Here is a 17669-nt window from a genome sequence, read left to right as displayed (position 1 = left end):
CTAATGTTTCATTTATTCTTACAGAAAGTCAGAAATGTGTGAAAAAAAGAATGAAAAAGAGTGTCAAAGTAAGCTACACTCACAGAACTCTCAAAAGAGGATTGCAACATTGTAAATCTAGGAAAAGTGAAATGTTCTTGGTATTCCCTCAAGAATGACAGGATGAATGGCCTGATTTGGATCTCAGGGCCAGATAGAATCTCAGACTATAAAGTGGTTGTTGATGTCAAGTGACTCCAGAGATCTTCAAACAACAAAACGTCTTTTTCTTATATCTTCTTTCCCTTTCAAATACTAGAGAACACACACACACAAACACATGTACACCCACACCCATACCCACACCCACCTGCACGCGCGCACACACACACACACACACCAAATACTGGTAGAGCATATATCACATTTTCCTAGATGTCTGAGTAAAATCAATTAGCACTAAATCATGCTTAAAAAATTGGAAGACTTCCAAGATAAAAACATTTGCAAAAATCAGAATGATAAAGATGCTTATGTTACGAAAAGCAGCTGTTAATTAGTTAATTTTCAGGTAGATTAATTGTTAGCAGTGGCACTTTTACTCATGAGATAAAATGGAGGACATTTTTTTCATGTTTTTCCTAAATTTGAAAGAAAAATTCTATGGATAATCACTCAAATAAGATCTTCCAAATATTTCATAACCCATGGTAATGAAATTTGTTTGAAATTTGTTTCTCACGCCTCATATTTTCTGCAAAATGGGATCTGCTGCCCAACTGAAGAATAATTTGTGTTAACAATTCTATTCAAGATTATCTCAATTGAATTACTAAGTCAGATGGACCCCCTAAACATAACTATGTCAAGAAATTTGTAAAAATGGACATAAACAAGAAATTAGAAGAACGAAGTCAGCAACCAGTAGTCTTGATTTTGTTTATCCAAGGGCCTGAAGGTGATAATTTTTAATTTTTTTAACGTTTATTTATTATTGAGAGACAGAGCACAAGCAGGCGTGGGACAGAGAGAGAGGGAGACAAAGAATCCGAAGCAGGCTCCAGGCTCTGAGCTATCAGCACAGAGTCTGATGTGGGGCTCAAACCCACAAACTGTGAGCTCACGACCTGAGCCCAAGTAGGAAGCTTTCCCAATAAGCCACCCAGGCACCCAGAGGGCACATTATTTAAAAGAAACAGCTTGTCTCCAATTTCTGTATGTTTTTAAATATTTACTTTAGAGAGAGATAGTGGGGGAGGGGCAAAGAGGGGGATACAGAGCATCTGAAGCGGGCTCTGCAACAGCAGAGAGCCTGATGCGAGGCTCACACCCACAGAACCGTGAGACCATGACCTGAGCTGAAGTCAGATGCTTAACTGATTGACCCACCCAGACACCCCTAACCTGTACACTTTAAGAGATACTTTATACCACCTGCCTGACCAAGCACAGCATAGGCAGAGAAAAGAGTAACAAGGTAAAAAAAGTGCTTTATGCATAGTCATAATTCAGCAATGAAAAATAAAAAAAAAAAAAGAGAGAACATATAAACTGAATACATAAATCTGAAACTTAAGAACTTGGCTATTATGAAATCAAATAAAAGTAAAGCCATATTTTAATCAGAACGTGATATAATATACACACCCAGCAAATTTTCAACTGTATCACCTTTTCTGGTACCTCTTATCTCTTGTCTGGCTCCTGATAAATCATACTTTTTTAAAGAATACTAAACAACAAGACCTGTCTGCATCACTGCTTTGGGGAAACGAAATCCATCGATTTCCCTTTGAAATTTGTGAAAGTTGGTATTTTTTAGTGATAAAATCCTAATGCCAGTGAAAATATCTAATGCCTGTTCATTGTTGATACACTATAAAACACATTCTGCAATTACCCTAAAGACAAAGAGCCCTACCATGCACATTTCATAAGCTATTTTTCTACCTAAAAACTTGCATGTAGCTTTCCTGATTCCAGCAGAGGTTGGGGAGAGGTGTTGCTATTGTTGTTTGTGTTTAACCTTTCATTATTTGGGTTACATCTTGTCACATCTTACTGGATCCAAGTCCTCCACCCGTGTATTACCAGATCATCCTCACTCTACTGCTTTACTCCTAAAAATGTCTTGAGTCTAGATCTCCCAGGCAGAATTAATATCCTCATGCAAACCTTCCTTGAGAGATTATGGTAAATGTTGCTTGTGGCGATTTTTGTTTCCTCTAGCATTTACCACCCTCCCACACCTTTCTCTACTTCATGTTTCTCTTTTCTTTTCCTTTGTTTTGTTTTGTTCCCCCACTGATTTTCAATCCCCTATTCTATTCTATACCCTCCAGCCTGCTAACTCAATACCTTTATTTCCTTGCTGTCTATTCCACTATGAATTGAGAGTGGTACAGTATGACTTTGAAACCTGGCAGCACAAGTGATGTGGGGCTAAAGTGCCAAAGTAAAAAATCCCAGATACATCTAATATTTGGTATTTACAAATAGAAAATGATTATTTATCTCTATAGTCATGTATAAACACATATACGTATGATATGCATATACACAAGTTGTGTGTGTATATATATGGAGATTCAGATACGGAATTGTAAATGGAGATGCACAAAGGATCTTCATATCTTCCAAGTGGCAGAAGCAATCTAAAGAACAATATGACAGTCCAAGAGCTGCTCTGAAGGAGTAACATTTTCCTAGAGTAGTCCTAATATTGATTTAGAGATTGTTCCTAAATTATCTTACAGTGTTCTGAGAAAAGCTATTCACAGTGGTTGATGTAGCAAATACTGAGCTACTATTTACATTCTCATAATAGCCAAATTTTGGCCTTGAATCAAAACAAAAGTGAATTCTAATGGCACAAAGATAGAACTAATTAGAGGTAAGAATCCAAAAATATAGAGTATTAACAGATATTTGTTGAATTAAATGTCATCTTTAGCTTAATTGAATACAGTGAAAACAAAAAAATTATTCAGTATAAAGAACTGTAGCTTCTATTTAGTGGATATATGAATTATTTTAGTTGTTTATTATCTGTTATTATTTCTTATTAAAATATTATGTTTTGAAGACTTAGCTAGAGAGAACAAAATGATAGCTACCAGAGAACAGGTGGGAGAGGGATGGATTAAATGGGTGATGGGGATTAAGGAGTGCACTTGTGATAAGCACCGGGTATTGTATGGAAGTGTTGAATCGTTCAATGTTGTACACATGAAACTCATATAATGCTGTAGTTTAATTAACTGAAATGTAGACAAAACCTTTGAAAAACAAAAATATATTGTGTGTTGACATAAATTTTAACTAGCCATCTCTGCTTTAGAATATAAATCTATCAGGTCATAATAATTTTTATTTTGGCAATCAAACACCAGATTTGTTCACATTATTAGGGGAATTTGAAGAATCTCATAAAATGTTTCAAAATCTCAAAAGTTCAATAAAAACATGACTTTCACAAGTTGTAATTTTTTTATCCAAAATATAATCTAAATATGAATAGCTGAGTGTTCACAAAGTTATTTATTGAGATAAATCAACCATCAGAACAAGGAGACAGGGTTTAGAAGCCTCATTAATCCACTTTTATTAAAAGTGGCCAGTTATTTGGTTATACAGTAATAACACTTTGGTGACACAGTTAATTTCAATTAAAAAAAATTGAGATTATACTGACTTTTTAAAAACATAAAGCAAAATGTTCTTGGTTTTTACATGTCCCAGTCTTAACATGGATATAAATAGAGGGAGAACACTGGAAAATTAAACAGGGAACCAAAACTTAGCTAGGTTTTTTAATGAATATGCAATGCCAGATAGTAATTAAGAGTTTAGTGTGGGAAGACAATCATTTGTATGCAATTCCACCTTGCCTTCTTACAGGCCATATGATTTTGGCCAAGCCATACAAACTCTCTAATATCATTTTCCTCATTTGTAAAATAAAAATGATAATGGCAATCATTACATAAATATTTATATGAATGAGTTAATTCACACAAAGTGCTTTAAACAAATAGTAATGTGGCTAAAGTCCAAAAAGTGTAAGATTTGCCTATATCAAAATATTAATTTAGACATAAAATCCATGGCTTATGATTTCAACTCTAGCATACTTTTCACCCTAATGTAAAAGATATGATATGCATCTTTTGATAAGTTCTCCATATATAAACACATATATACATAGATTTCAAGTATAGGTAAAACTGGATTCTGTATACATAGTATATACATATTCATAGTTTATATACATATACAACTGGATACTAGAGGCACCTGGGTGGCTCAGTTGGTTAAGTTTCCAATTCTTGGTTTTGGCTCAACCCATGATCTCAGGATTCTTTGGTTCAAGCCCTGCATCATGTTCCTCACTGCCGGTGTGGAGACTGCTTGGGATTCTGTCTCTGTCCTTGTCTCTGCACGACGGGGGGGCGGCGGCCCCCACTTACTCTCTCTTTCTTTCTCTCTCACAAAATAAATAAATAAACTTTAAAAAAGACTGAATAGGGTTGCCTAGGTGACTCAGTAGGTTAAGTGCCCCACTCTTGGTTTTGGTTCAGGTCATGAACTTGCAGTTTGTGGGCTGGAGCCCCACGTTGGGCTCTGCATCTGGGAGTGCAGAGCTTGCTTGGGGTTCTCTCTCTCCCCCTTTCTCCCTGCTCCTCACCCGCTTGTGCTGTCTCTCACAAAATAAATAAAAACTTAAAAAGTAACTGGATAAATATGTACATATAAATGAGGATAAATATATAAGCATGCTCATGAGTATATTGAAGTATGTATATATACATTTTAAAGGAATAAAACTATTAGATTATGCATAAATATGTGTATATATATATAGTACATAAAATATGAATGGCTTATCTAAAGAATTTCATGAAGAAACTGCTTTCAGGAAACTTGGTTTTATTCTTAAATTATCTTTTTTAATTTGGGACAAAATATTTAAACTCTTCAGATTGAAACCTAATCTGAAATATGAGAGAATTGAAATAGGTGAAATCTGAGGTCAATTTCAATTCTGTCAAAAGTGATGAAAAGTGATGTCTGAAAAGCAGTATATATGTATGTATATATGTGTACATATATATGCACACACATACATGTATTAGTATATATGCACTCACATATATTTGCATATATACAAAGTTATGTATATATTAGTTTCTTAAATTTATAAAAATACAATATTTTTAAAGGGTATACTATTATGTTAAGAAATTTAATGTCTCTTCCACAATAGTTGCTGCAACAATCAGACAAATAGAATCAATGAGGTTATGGAATATCTGAACAATTCTATCAACCAACCTGCCCTAATTGATATTAATAGAACACTGCACCCAAACACTGGAACATTAATCAAGATAGAAAAGACAGACTATATGCAACCCCATAAAATAATTCTCAATGCACTTCAAAAGATTATAAAGTAATATGGAATAAATTACAAGATAAAAGGAGTATTATACATCTCTTTGAAAATTTTACCACATATTGCTAGAGATGCATCACTTTTTGTAGTTGTGAATATAAAGTGGAGTGGAAAATTAAAGCAATAAATCAAAATATCATAAAATATTCATCAAAACATTGAAGTGCTCAAATCATTTTTTTTTAATTTTTTTTTCAACGTTTTATTTATTTTTGGGACAGAGAGAGACAGAGCATGAATGGGGGAGGGGCAGAGAGAGAGGGAGACACAGAATCGGAAACAGGCTCCAGGCTCTGAGCCATCAGCCCAGAGCCTGACGCGGGGCTCGAACTCCCGGACCGCGAGATCGTGACCTGGCTGAAGTCGGACGCTTAACCGACTGTGCCACCCAGGCGCCCCTGAAGTGCTCAAATCATTTACATGAACAAATGGTTTTATTTTTGCTAAGGTAACTTTTTTATTTTATTTAATTTCCCCAAACCTAAACACATTGAAAAGTTTTGAGTAATAATAAGCATATATTTCATTCATCATAATCAGAGGAAGTATTTAAATATTTTTATAATAAAGAACTATACAGTTTTTTTTTAATTTAACAGTACGAGTAGTAGTCTTGGAGATTATTTCCTACTTTCAACTTAATGTTTACAAATGTACTTTATGGTATCTCTTGGAACCATTTTTATCGTAGCTTTAAATTATATAAAACTTAAACTTTGTATAACTATACTGCAAGGGGTTATGCTTCCAGTCAATAGCAACTAATTTTTGGAACTAACTTCCTTCCTGACAGTATTAAAGAAGTCATAGATTAAACAGCCATAAATTCTTAAAATTTGGGGAAGATGATTTTGGTATGCTATAAAAAATTTTTTTGAATATGTACAGCAAATATGTCTTTAAATCTGTTAGTTTAGTAATACTTCAAAAGTGATGTTTCTAGAAAAACGTTCATTTTCCCCTGGAGTACTTTTTAAAATTAATTTGTTTATATTCAATAATTATCGTCCCTGTCTTCAACAATTTTATAGCTGAGGACATTTAGAAAAATAAACTTATCTAAACTTACAGAAATTAGATTTAATTGTTAATTTTCTTCGTTTATTCATTGCTCTATTCTGCTATTTTATACATTAAAATTCAGCCATGATTTTAATGTAATTTTTCTGAAGACATATTTGTGTGGTTTTCTTTTGCTGTGCTATTTATATTAATCAGGAATTGATTAGAAAAGATCACCTTGCACCTTAACCAAGTGAGTGCATTGCTTCATTATTTTACTATACAGAGACCTGCTGCTTTAGGGGAAAATAACAATTGTGTTCAATTACATCATGAAATTGCATCAGAAGTTGTTTTTCGTCACACAGCTTTTTTTTCTGGAGAATTTATCTTGAGTACTTATGTTTATGTATAACTTATTTATTTATATTTATATATCTCTATATAATTCTAAATATTTTAGTTAAAGAAGGTGTCTTTAGGGGTAGCATCTAGCCAGGATAGTCTTTGATAAGGAAAATGTCCACCACTTAGCAAGTGTATGAAAGTACACATGAAGGAACACATGAAAATTCAGGTATTAGACAAATGACTTGAACAGTGTCCTCAGCGTTGAAACAGGCCCATGGCTCTTAAGGTGTCTAATTTGAAGCACACATTATTCATGTGCATTTGCGTATGAAGCTGTAGGCAGAACAGGAAAACAGAAATGTGATGGTTTCTTAAAATGATTTATTCAGTTTTTAATTGAGATATGTAATTTCATCGTTCAGTCTAAATGATTATTTAATGTTCTCTATATTAATGTAATTAAAATTAATGCATGTGTTTCTTTCAATGGGAAAATAAGGTGTACTACTTAGAATATGAATGCAAATTTGGGGGATATTTTTATTTGCTAAAATTCCACTATATAATGCATATTTGTATATTTGCATATATTCTTTCTAGTTATGTGTATTATATATTTACCTTTATATCTTAAAATCTGTGTACAAATCATATAATAAGAAGTGAAGTTAGAGAATATACATCATATTTTTTTATTATTGAAATATAGCTGACATATGTGCTTTATTAATTTTAGGTGTATAACATAGTGATTCAACAATTCTGTATGTTACTCAGTGCTCACTCTATAAGCATAGTATATGTTGTATTAATTATGAAGCTAGGGAGAAAGCCCTAACTTAAATATCATATCCTCCTTGGTAACTTAGATGAGTAAAAAGGAGTATTTTCCTTCATTTTCATAAAAAAGCAATAGTACCTATTGCTTAATCCAAACTTACACATCTTAGGTGACACCCCAAGAGACTTCTGCTCAAAAATGGTGACTTCACTGTAATACCGGTGCCTTCTCCTCTCTAAATAATGTCTTAAGCTAATAGAAATAGAAATAAGTATCTTGTGATTTGCAGTAAACCATCTCTACTATCTTGATAGTATTTTAATGTTTATTTACTTTTGAGAGAGAAAGAGACTGAGCGTGAGCTGGGAAGGGGCAGAGAGAGAGGGAGTCACAGAATCTGAAGTAGGTTCCAGGCTCTGAGCTGTCAGCACACAGCCCTACACAGGGCTTGAACTCACTAACCATGAGATCATGACCTGAGCTGAAGTCGGACACTTAACTGACTGAGCCACCCAGGCACCCCTATCTTGATAGTTTTGAGCTAAAATAACAGGGAAGCACATAATTGTCATTGGTTACTGAAATGGCAGCAATTATGTTTGTACATCAGAAATGTATACATGTGCATAAATATTATTTAAGGAGAGTTAAAATCCTAAAATAGTGTTTAGATGAGATTACAAAAAGATAAAAGAGATCAACTAATACTGTGATTTATTTATACATATTGAATGAGATATGCCATTTTCTATGGGTTATCTTTGGGCTGTAGCTGTGCATTTAAATTTCGGCTTCATAAACAGATACTAAGAACATTATGGCTCCATTTTATCCATTTTTATATTCACCATCACCCCCATTTTTAGATTTCTAATCGGTACACAATTATTTGGCTAAATCTCTTGCATGGAAACACTCCAGAGAATAGTGATCAAAGAGCCTTATTGAGCTGGTTGCTACAGTAAGTAAGTTTACAGTTTTCTAGTGTGCAATCGTTAAGAATGGGAAAGGAAATGACCAGTGAAAAAAAGAATGCTTAAAGAATAGAGACTAGAGTAGAAATGCTGAAAATATTCAGCTCACATTTTATCTTGTCCCAAAGCACTGGAGGTTATCAAATTCACTGTGTTTTATTAGCAAGCTGTAGTTTTACAAGGAGCATGTTCCAGAAGGCATTAGCAGAGCTCATTACTTGAAACTATTTTGTATAGATCACCAATATATAAAGGAAGTTAGGAGTGAAAATAGAAACACATACCACTGATAAATGCTGAGTAATTAAAAGTCAAAACAAAGGTACACAACGAGGTCCTTGAAGAATTGAGAAGTAACATTTTGATATAAAATACTCACTAGAACAATGGATGTCAGCACGAGGTAGAAAAAATAAAATAAAATTTAGCAGAACCAAAGGACTCAAAAGATGACTGGTCTTGAATAGAACGTTTGTCTTAGCAATCCTGGCCATTGATTTCACCAACATGTCAGCTATTTCTAAGATTTTTTGTAGTTGATTTCCAAGAAAAGAAGTCATCTCATCTTTGTTTTAATATTCCAGGGCCTTTAAAAAATTAGAATATATTTACATACAGTAAATTGTACTCTTTGAGTAAACCAGATCTGTGAGGTGTATTAAATTCATAGTGTCAGATAAATACAATCAATTGAAATTTACATCACCCCCCCCCAAATTTGCCCTGTCTCCCTTTGTAGTCAGTGGATGATAAAGATTCACAACAATGCATAAAAACCACCATAATCACTGTGCTCTAATTTGTCTTGGAGAAACACTTGCTGTGTTAAAACTAATGGATGGATAATTAAATTGTCTCCAAGTGATTTTTCCTGATTTCATGTGTTTTCTCATACCCTTTATACTAATTTTATTCAACTTCTTTATAAGTTTAGGAGATTAAAGTGTGCCATGGATAATATGTTTTTCAAAGATTACTGAGAGAAATAATTTTAAAACATTTGAAAATAAAATGTATATTGATATAATGGATTTTTCATTTGAATCTTATTGAAGATACATAATCCACACATACATACATGAAACACAAATGCTTCGCATTAACTTAACTGTAAAAAGTCAATTGAACATTTATTGAAATCCTGTGAATTAATACATTCTGTAAGTAATATTGGGTTTAATATTTTCCTATTTGCTTCATAGTTAGGAGTTACATGTATCTCCCACTTCCATGTATGTCTGTGAGTCAGAACAAATAAACACCACCTAAATAATGATGCTTTTGTATTGATAGAACAAATATGAGTGTTCTCTGGTCATAACTGTGATAATTGTTTTTACTTGCCTGAATCTATTGTAAATATACAAAGTTGTGCCTGGTGTATTGAAATGTACATTATAAGTATACTACCACTAAAACAAATAACATTTATTCAATCCTAATCATTTTAAATGCTTTGCATGTATTATTTCATGCAATCATCACTGCAATTCTATGTAATAAGGACTGTTACGCCAATTTTATAAATTAGAATCTGAGGCAGAGAGTGTTTAAATAATTTGTCCATGGCATGTAGTTAATAAATAGTACAGCTTAATTCGAATGCAGATTCATTCTGGAGCCCACACTCTTCACTGCTACGCTTGAGACACTCCTGTGAAAATTTGAAAGTGCTTTAAAATTTATTTCAGTAAATAAGTTAAACATGTCTACATTGTTAAGGCTGTATCCATGCTTACCTCTAATGCATTCACCACTTTTTAACCATCACAGGATATGTTACTTTTCTACCATTTTACATACATTGTCTCTAGCATTTACATGACTTGTTTAAAACAAACACTATTAAGCTTGCATAAGATGGAACTTACAGTATAAACCATTATTTGGGTTGACTTATATATTATTCATTGATAATTATTAATTATATTTGAGTAAACAGATTTTGATATCATTGCCAAATAAAGGCACTTTACTATGCTAATGACAAATATGTCTCAAAAATTTTCTTCCAGGATGCAAATGGCATTTTTTATTTATTTATTTATTTTTTAATTTTTTTTTCAACGTTTATTTATTTTTGGGACAGAGAGAGACAGAGCATGAACGGGGGAGGGGCAGAGAGAGAGGGAGACACAGAATCGGAAGCAGGCTCCAGGCTCTGAGCCATCAGCCCAGAGCCCGACGCGGGGCTCGAACTCACGGACCGCGAGATCGTGACCTGGCTGAAGTCGGACGCTTAACCGACTGCGCCACCCAGGCGCCCCGCAAATGGCATTTCAATATTAAGTAAAATGTGAGGAAAATTTTTAAAATCAAACTTATGAAAATTTTGAAAAAATCTTGAGCAAAAAATATGAGAGGTTACACTCACTTTAACACTAAATTGAGAGTGTAGCAAAATGTGTTCTTTTCCAAATTCATGAAGTAAAATTACAACATTCATTTCATTCATTGAACAAATTGTTATTATCAATTCTGTATAATTACATGTTATTGTGAATATATTATTATTCACTTCATAAAAATGAATACGAAAAACATTTTATGATGTAATTATGGAAATTATTGTTACTGATAGTTATTACTCTTTAATTATTTAAGGAATGAGACCAATGAAGTTAATAGGACAGTTAGATTATCTCATTTGACAAAATCATCAGATGGTGCAATGAAATTAAGCCATATATGATAATGTCTTTGATATACGGTAGTAGTTGAGGAGTAGCAGAATATGCCTCCCCAAAATATACCACTTTGGCATATTGATTATTTTGGCATATTGATTATTTTGAATTAAGGTTACTTGAGAAACAGCCAGTGCCGGAACGATACTCTGATCTCCCTCTGTCCTCCTGAAAGGAGGAAGTCAATCTCCCATGAAAATATGGTCCCTACACCGGGAGGGTAGAAGGCATCATTACTGACAAGGATAGGAAATTTAGGGCCAAGAACAAATCTTCCTCACTAATTTACTACCTGATGCCCTGTTCTGAATAATAGCAATTCACGATAGCTGCACTTTCAGTTTGGAGGAGGAAAGTTTTATTGATTGTAAGGGAAAGGGAATGTAAGAAGTATAGAGAAGAACGAAGAAGGGTTAACCCATCAAATCAGGGACTCACAATAGCCAACCTTCCGGCTGGGGAAGTCCCCTGGTAAAGAGCCTGGTAGGAGTCCTGTAGCATCCTGGGCAAAACGTCCTGCCCTCAGGTGAGACTTCCAACTAGCTAGCTATTCCTGCCAGAGCAATGTCTATACTACTCGTGAGTGATTGATGGTTCTTAACTAAGTTTGCCCAAGTGCAGTCCCCAGCAAGCTGGGTTTTCTATTTCTCTTATCGTATCTCACAACCTTGGGAGTCCGGGAGTTTGTGTATTTCTTTTTCCTCCTGATCGGTTCCAGGGGGACAGCCTGGTCTGGCTCAAGGAGGTGAGGCAAGTTAATGGGTCTTGGTGTCAGGAACAGAAGGGCCAGTTATGATCACAGGCCGGACACGGAGCACAAGCCAACAACTAAGGCCCAGTGACAGTGTATGTGTGGCTCTGGGCAGAATTGCATGACAAGTCACACCAACAGCTTCTAGACGGAACAAGCCCAAACTTCTTTGTCCTGGCAATTCTCCACTGTTTCTTAGTCTAAATGCTAGAAAATCTTCCTGCTTTAGTCACTTGATCCCTTTAGTATTTTACAAGATTATATAAAGTTTTATTTTCACAATCTCCATGCAGTGTGTATGTATTTTTTTTAAGCAAGTAAAGAAAATGGATTAAGTATAAATAAAATAACTGGGATTAGAGAGTTAAAATGGTGGAGAAGTACGGGGAAGGGGATTTTCCTCCTTCCTCAAACACAGCAGAAGTGGGTTTGCTAGACTTCCCCTGTGCTGAGCTTAGTGGTGAAATGAAGTGTGCTCAGACGCCAGTGCTTGGGACCACGAACCCCTGTGAATCTGGGGGTAAGTAACGGGAATATTCAATCCTGCAATATCCCACAGTAGGGCATTTGGTGTATCAGCCAGGTATGCTGTGACCTAGCAGACCTATCGTCCTTGAGAAATTATAAATTAGATCTATGTGAAATACCTGGGTGGAAAAAGAGTCCAAACAGTTCTGCCTTGCAGCATACCAAAAATAGTATGAGCTCTTTTACTATAATAGCTTTGTCATTTGTTTTATGGCTTGATTCTATAATTATTTATCAATTCAATTCTTTGACGACACTTTTTGGTTTTTCAGTCAAGTCTTTAGGAGCAATGAACATAATCTATCAATGAAGTTTCTGCTTAACAAAAAAATCAAGAACCACATTTTCTTTTCCCAAAATGGTGAAAGTAGACATGTCATTTGCACAGAATGTTTGTTGACATTGACCATTGGCTATTAGGTATCCGTTGATGTCTAAAATCATATGCAAACCACATGACCTAAATCTGCGAAATAAACTGCAGTGCTTATTCAAACGTTAGTAACTATTTAGGAAAATGTTTGCCTGAAACCCAAAATGTGGCACACGCATCTACAGAACTTTATTCACATATTATTTTGTGAAACACGACTTTTCTTTTGAACAAAATAGCTATTTTTCTAAACTAATGTGACCCATCTCTAGACTTTCTCCAAATTTGGCACTTACGAAAAGTGAAAATTGTGAATTTTTCAGCTTCATAAGATGGAGTGACAATTTTATATTATGTGTTTCAAATAGAAAATCAGTTACATGAATTCCATTAACATACCTTTTTTTAAATTCAATTCATGAAGTCAGTGTTTAGATTTTGGAAGCTCATTCTGTTGAAGGTGAAACATCAGATATTCCTATGAATGCTTTATAAACTAAGTTGAAAGTTCAATGTTGAGGACAAAAAATTATTTGTTTTTGTGCTGTTAACATGACTACAAATTTGGATGGAGACCGGCATTGTTGCACAGCACAATGTACTTACTAAATTTAGAACACTATGGAGCAGAAATGCATTTAGACATGGTTGTGGCACATACATTATTCATAATTGCATCTGAACAGGCTGAGATATTCTGCTAACCCAAGATAAGCAGCTGACAGAATTCATAAAAATTAAGATATATGTCTTCATATACGTGCATGTTAGATATTTATTCAAAGGAATTAAATTACAGTCATTTGTAGAAATTCTTATTTTGAACTAAAATGCCCACCACTAATCAGATTTTTTAAATGTTTAAAACTTTAAAAATTAATGCAATTCAAACTAAGTGTTCAAAAATGATTTTGATATTTTTGTAACTGTCATCTAAATTTTGCTGTATTTTATTCAAAATTATTTAATAGCTTTCAAAATGTTCAATAAATGAAGCACCAATAATCTTCATTTTTAAAGTTCACTTTTAGTTATTGAAAATATACATTGAAGACAGGAAAATGCATTTTTCCCAACAAAATGACAGGGAAAATATGAAAAAAATATTTAAATAAAGCCTGAGATTTAATTTTCATTTCTTTAATAATATCTCAAAAGTCTAGACTTTTGAGAATAATCAGTTGAAGATGCTCCTAGAATGCAAATAGAATTAAGTTGAAAAGAGCTGCAATTTTGCAAAATCTAAATTTGGCCAAATACTTAAGAATAATAACCTTTTTTATGAAGTATTTTCAAAGTAAGATATTTTGAATGGAGAAAAAATTGTGAAAATTTGGGGGCTGAAATATATATACATTTTAATAGCGAAAAAAGTTATATCCCAAATGACCACCATGTGGTAAAAATTTCCTGAATTTACTTCAGCCCTTATGAGAGATAATATTCTCAATTAAAATATGAAAGTCCACAGAGAATCATTTGAAGGTGTCAAAATTTTAAACTTATTAAAGGTAGAATATAACCACTGTTTACTCTTACTATGTCATTTGTTTTCTCTTATAAAAATACTACCATCATTACTAATACCAGGAAAGGAAGAGGGACCTAGACCTAAAAATGATAAGAGATTACTACAAATGATGCTATGAACAAAATTTGGTAAATTATGAAATAAACATTCTTTGTCAAAAACAACCCATAACCTGGCAAATATCATTCAAGAGGAAATAGATAATCTGAGGAGCACTACGTGAATTAAATTAAATCAATAGTTAAACCTTATCAGAAAAATAACTTAAGCACATTTGCTTCACTGAGTAATGTTACCCAACAATTAAGGAAGCAATAATACAAATACTTCACACTCTGGAACTTAAAGAGGAGGGAATACTTAACAATACATATAAGCAGTCCTGCATCACTCTGATACATTAGCAAAGACACCAAAAAGTTCTGCTATAATACATCAGTATATGGAATCCAACAATATATGCATATATATATCTAATAAATTATATATGATAAACGTATAATTTATAAATATATAAAAATCATCATACATAACAACCTAGTAGCATTTATCCTGAAAATGCAAGAAGTTTTCAAAATGAATCAATGTAATCTTCATATTAACACTGTAAAGAAGGAAAGCCACATGATCATATTAACTGGTACAGTAAAAACATTTAACAAGCTCAACGTGCATTCATATAAAAATTATCATATTGGGAATTAAAAAAGCTGTCCTTAAATTGACAAGGGGGCAGCTACAAAATACCACTGATAACATTATACTTATTAGTGAAAGACTAAATGCTTTCCAGTAGGTCTGGGAACACAGTGAGAACAGCTAATCTCACCACTTTTATTCAATATTGTTTTGGAAATCACAGCCAGTGCAATAATAATAATAATAATAATAATAATAATAATAATAGTAATGGTGATGCAAGAAAAATGCAGATTCGAAAGGGAGTGAAAATTGAAATGTCCCTAATCACAGATGAACTGGTTATTTTCATAGATATTCCAAAGAATCTACACATAAATCTCTAGAACTAATAAGTGAGGTTACCAAGGTCATCGGATATGAATTCCACACCAACAACCAATCACATTTTAATGTAACAATCAACAATTGGAAACTAAAATTAAAAAAAAAAAACTATTTGTAATAACTCCCTTAAATAAAATACATAGGAATAAATCCAGAAAAACATATGTAGGACAAGTGTGTAAAATCAAAAATCATGGATACAAGAAATCAAAGAACACCTAAATAATTATACAGATATTCTATGCTCATGCACCAGAAAAGTTAACATAGTTAAAGTGACAACTCTTTCTAAGTTGATGTGAAATAGAGAATAATTCTAATTAAAATTCAAGCAGTAATTTTGTTCAGACCTAGAAAAGCTGACTCTAAAGTTTACACATAAATGGAATGAAATAAAATGGCCAAAATAATTTTGAAAACTAAGAGCATAAAGGACTCACACTATTCGATTTTAACACTTTCCATAATATTCGATTTTAACACTTTCCATAAAGTTACAACTATCTAAACTGTAGTATTGACAAAAGAATAGATGTATAGAACATGTACTAAATGAAACAAAAAGTATTGTCTGAGAATACGCCTATGTATAGTCATTTGATTTTTGACAAAAGTTCAAAATCAATTCAATGGAGAAGGGAGAGTCTCTTTTTTCTTTTTCCAAGCTTTTTAGTCTTTTTTTATTTCAGCTGTATTGAGGTTTAATTTACATATAAAATCATAAGATATTTAAAGTGCACAACGTGGTGCTTTGATATATGTGAACATTGTGAAAACATGCCTCCCATGTAGCTAACTTACACATCCATCACCTCATGTATTTACCTCCTTTCATTCCTTCCTTGTTCCTTCCTTCCTTTCTTTCTCTTTCTTTCTTTCTTTCTTTCTTTCTTTCTTTCTTTCTTTCTTTCTTTTTTCTTTCTTTCTTTCTTTCTTTCTTTCTCTTTCCCTTTCTTTCTTTCTTTCTTGTGAGAACATTAAAGTTCTACCCACTTAGTACATTTCAATATGGATTACAGTGTTATCAACTATACTCACCATGTTTAATTAACCGATCCTCAAACCTCACTCATCTTGTAGCTGAAAGTGTGTGCCCTTTTACCAACCTCTTTCTAATTCCCCTACACCCAGCCCCTAACAACCACATTTTACTCTGTGTTGCTTTGACTTTTTTGTTTTTTAAACCCATGTATAGGTGATACCTGGCAGTATTTTTCTTTTCCTGGCAGTATTTCAACAAATGAAAATTTAGACTTCATACACAAGAAAAGAAACTTGTGCTTTACACCACATTTTATATAATATTAAAACAAAATGGATAATATATTGAATTTTTAAAAGTAAACCTATTAATTAGAAAAGATCATATCAGAAAATCTTTGTGACCTTGGGTTGGAAAAAAGCTTTAGACATGGTTTAAAAAGTACAATCCGGGAAAGGAATTTATCCTTGGCATGCCTTCCTCAGGTCCTGTACTTTCTGATTTAATTTTAGGACATGAAAATCTATGTATTGAGAAACTACAAGCTTTTTTTTTAAAGCAGTTTGGGAACGCCAGGAATACTAGAAAGATGGAAAGATTTTATATAAGTGCAAGAAGGAAATGTTAAAATTGTACAGAAGAACTGTATTAGATACTTTAGGAAGAACAGAATATTTAATTATCCTGCTCTATATCTTACAACCATTGTTTTTATGACATGTATAAATGTCTCTATTTCATCTTGAGACATTCGAACTTCATAAACTTAATGTTTTCTTCTGGAAAGCAATCTTTCAGATCTGAAAACCTTATATTTTTATTATCATCTGTCCTTTTATATAAATGGTGTAATAAAGTCTGAAATACAAAACACTGTGTGTCTCTGTTACAGATGAAACTAAATAACACAATGTCCTCCAATTTTTCTTCTCTTGAACAAGAGATGCATTAATATATCGACTCTAATAAACTTCTTATCCTCAAAAGTATATGTCTGAAGGATTAGGTTTGCATCATACCTTAGAAAGTATGCTATATCAGTTCTTTTTGTTCTTTTTATTTTCTTGTTTGTTGTTTATTTGAAAATTGCAAACATACGATGTGATATATTAATGAGGGAGGCATATATTTGGGAAACAGCAGTTTGCCTGTCTTCCTTTACTGAATCTCATTTTATTGGCAGTCTGGGTAGTAGAACTGAAGGGCTTTCATGCCCTCTTAGCATTTCAAGTTTGTTTATTTTCTG

The 17669-nt window shown here is 33.1% G+C and overlaps 1 pseudogene; it reads left to right on the top strand.

Annotated features, from left to right (window-relative positions):
- Window positions 1–12352: 12352 nt before the first annotated feature.
- LOC121036487 (heterogeneous nuclear ribonucleoprotein A1-like) overlaps window positions 12353–17669 on the top strand; it is a 45709-nt pseudogene continuing 40392 nt past the window's right edge.

This window comes from Herpailurus yagouaroundi, unplaced genomic scaffold (assembly GCF_014898765.1).
Source record: "Herpailurus yagouaroundi ecotype Mexico unplaced genomic scaffold, PumYag 162, whole genome shotgun sequence".
In the NCBI taxonomy this organism is placed as follows: Eukaryota; Metazoa; Chordata; class Mammalia; order Carnivora; family Felidae; genus Herpailurus; species Herpailurus yagouaroundi.
The sequence above is the reverse complement of the archived record's forward strand: the minus strand, read 5'-3'. Positions and strand labels throughout refer to the sequence as shown.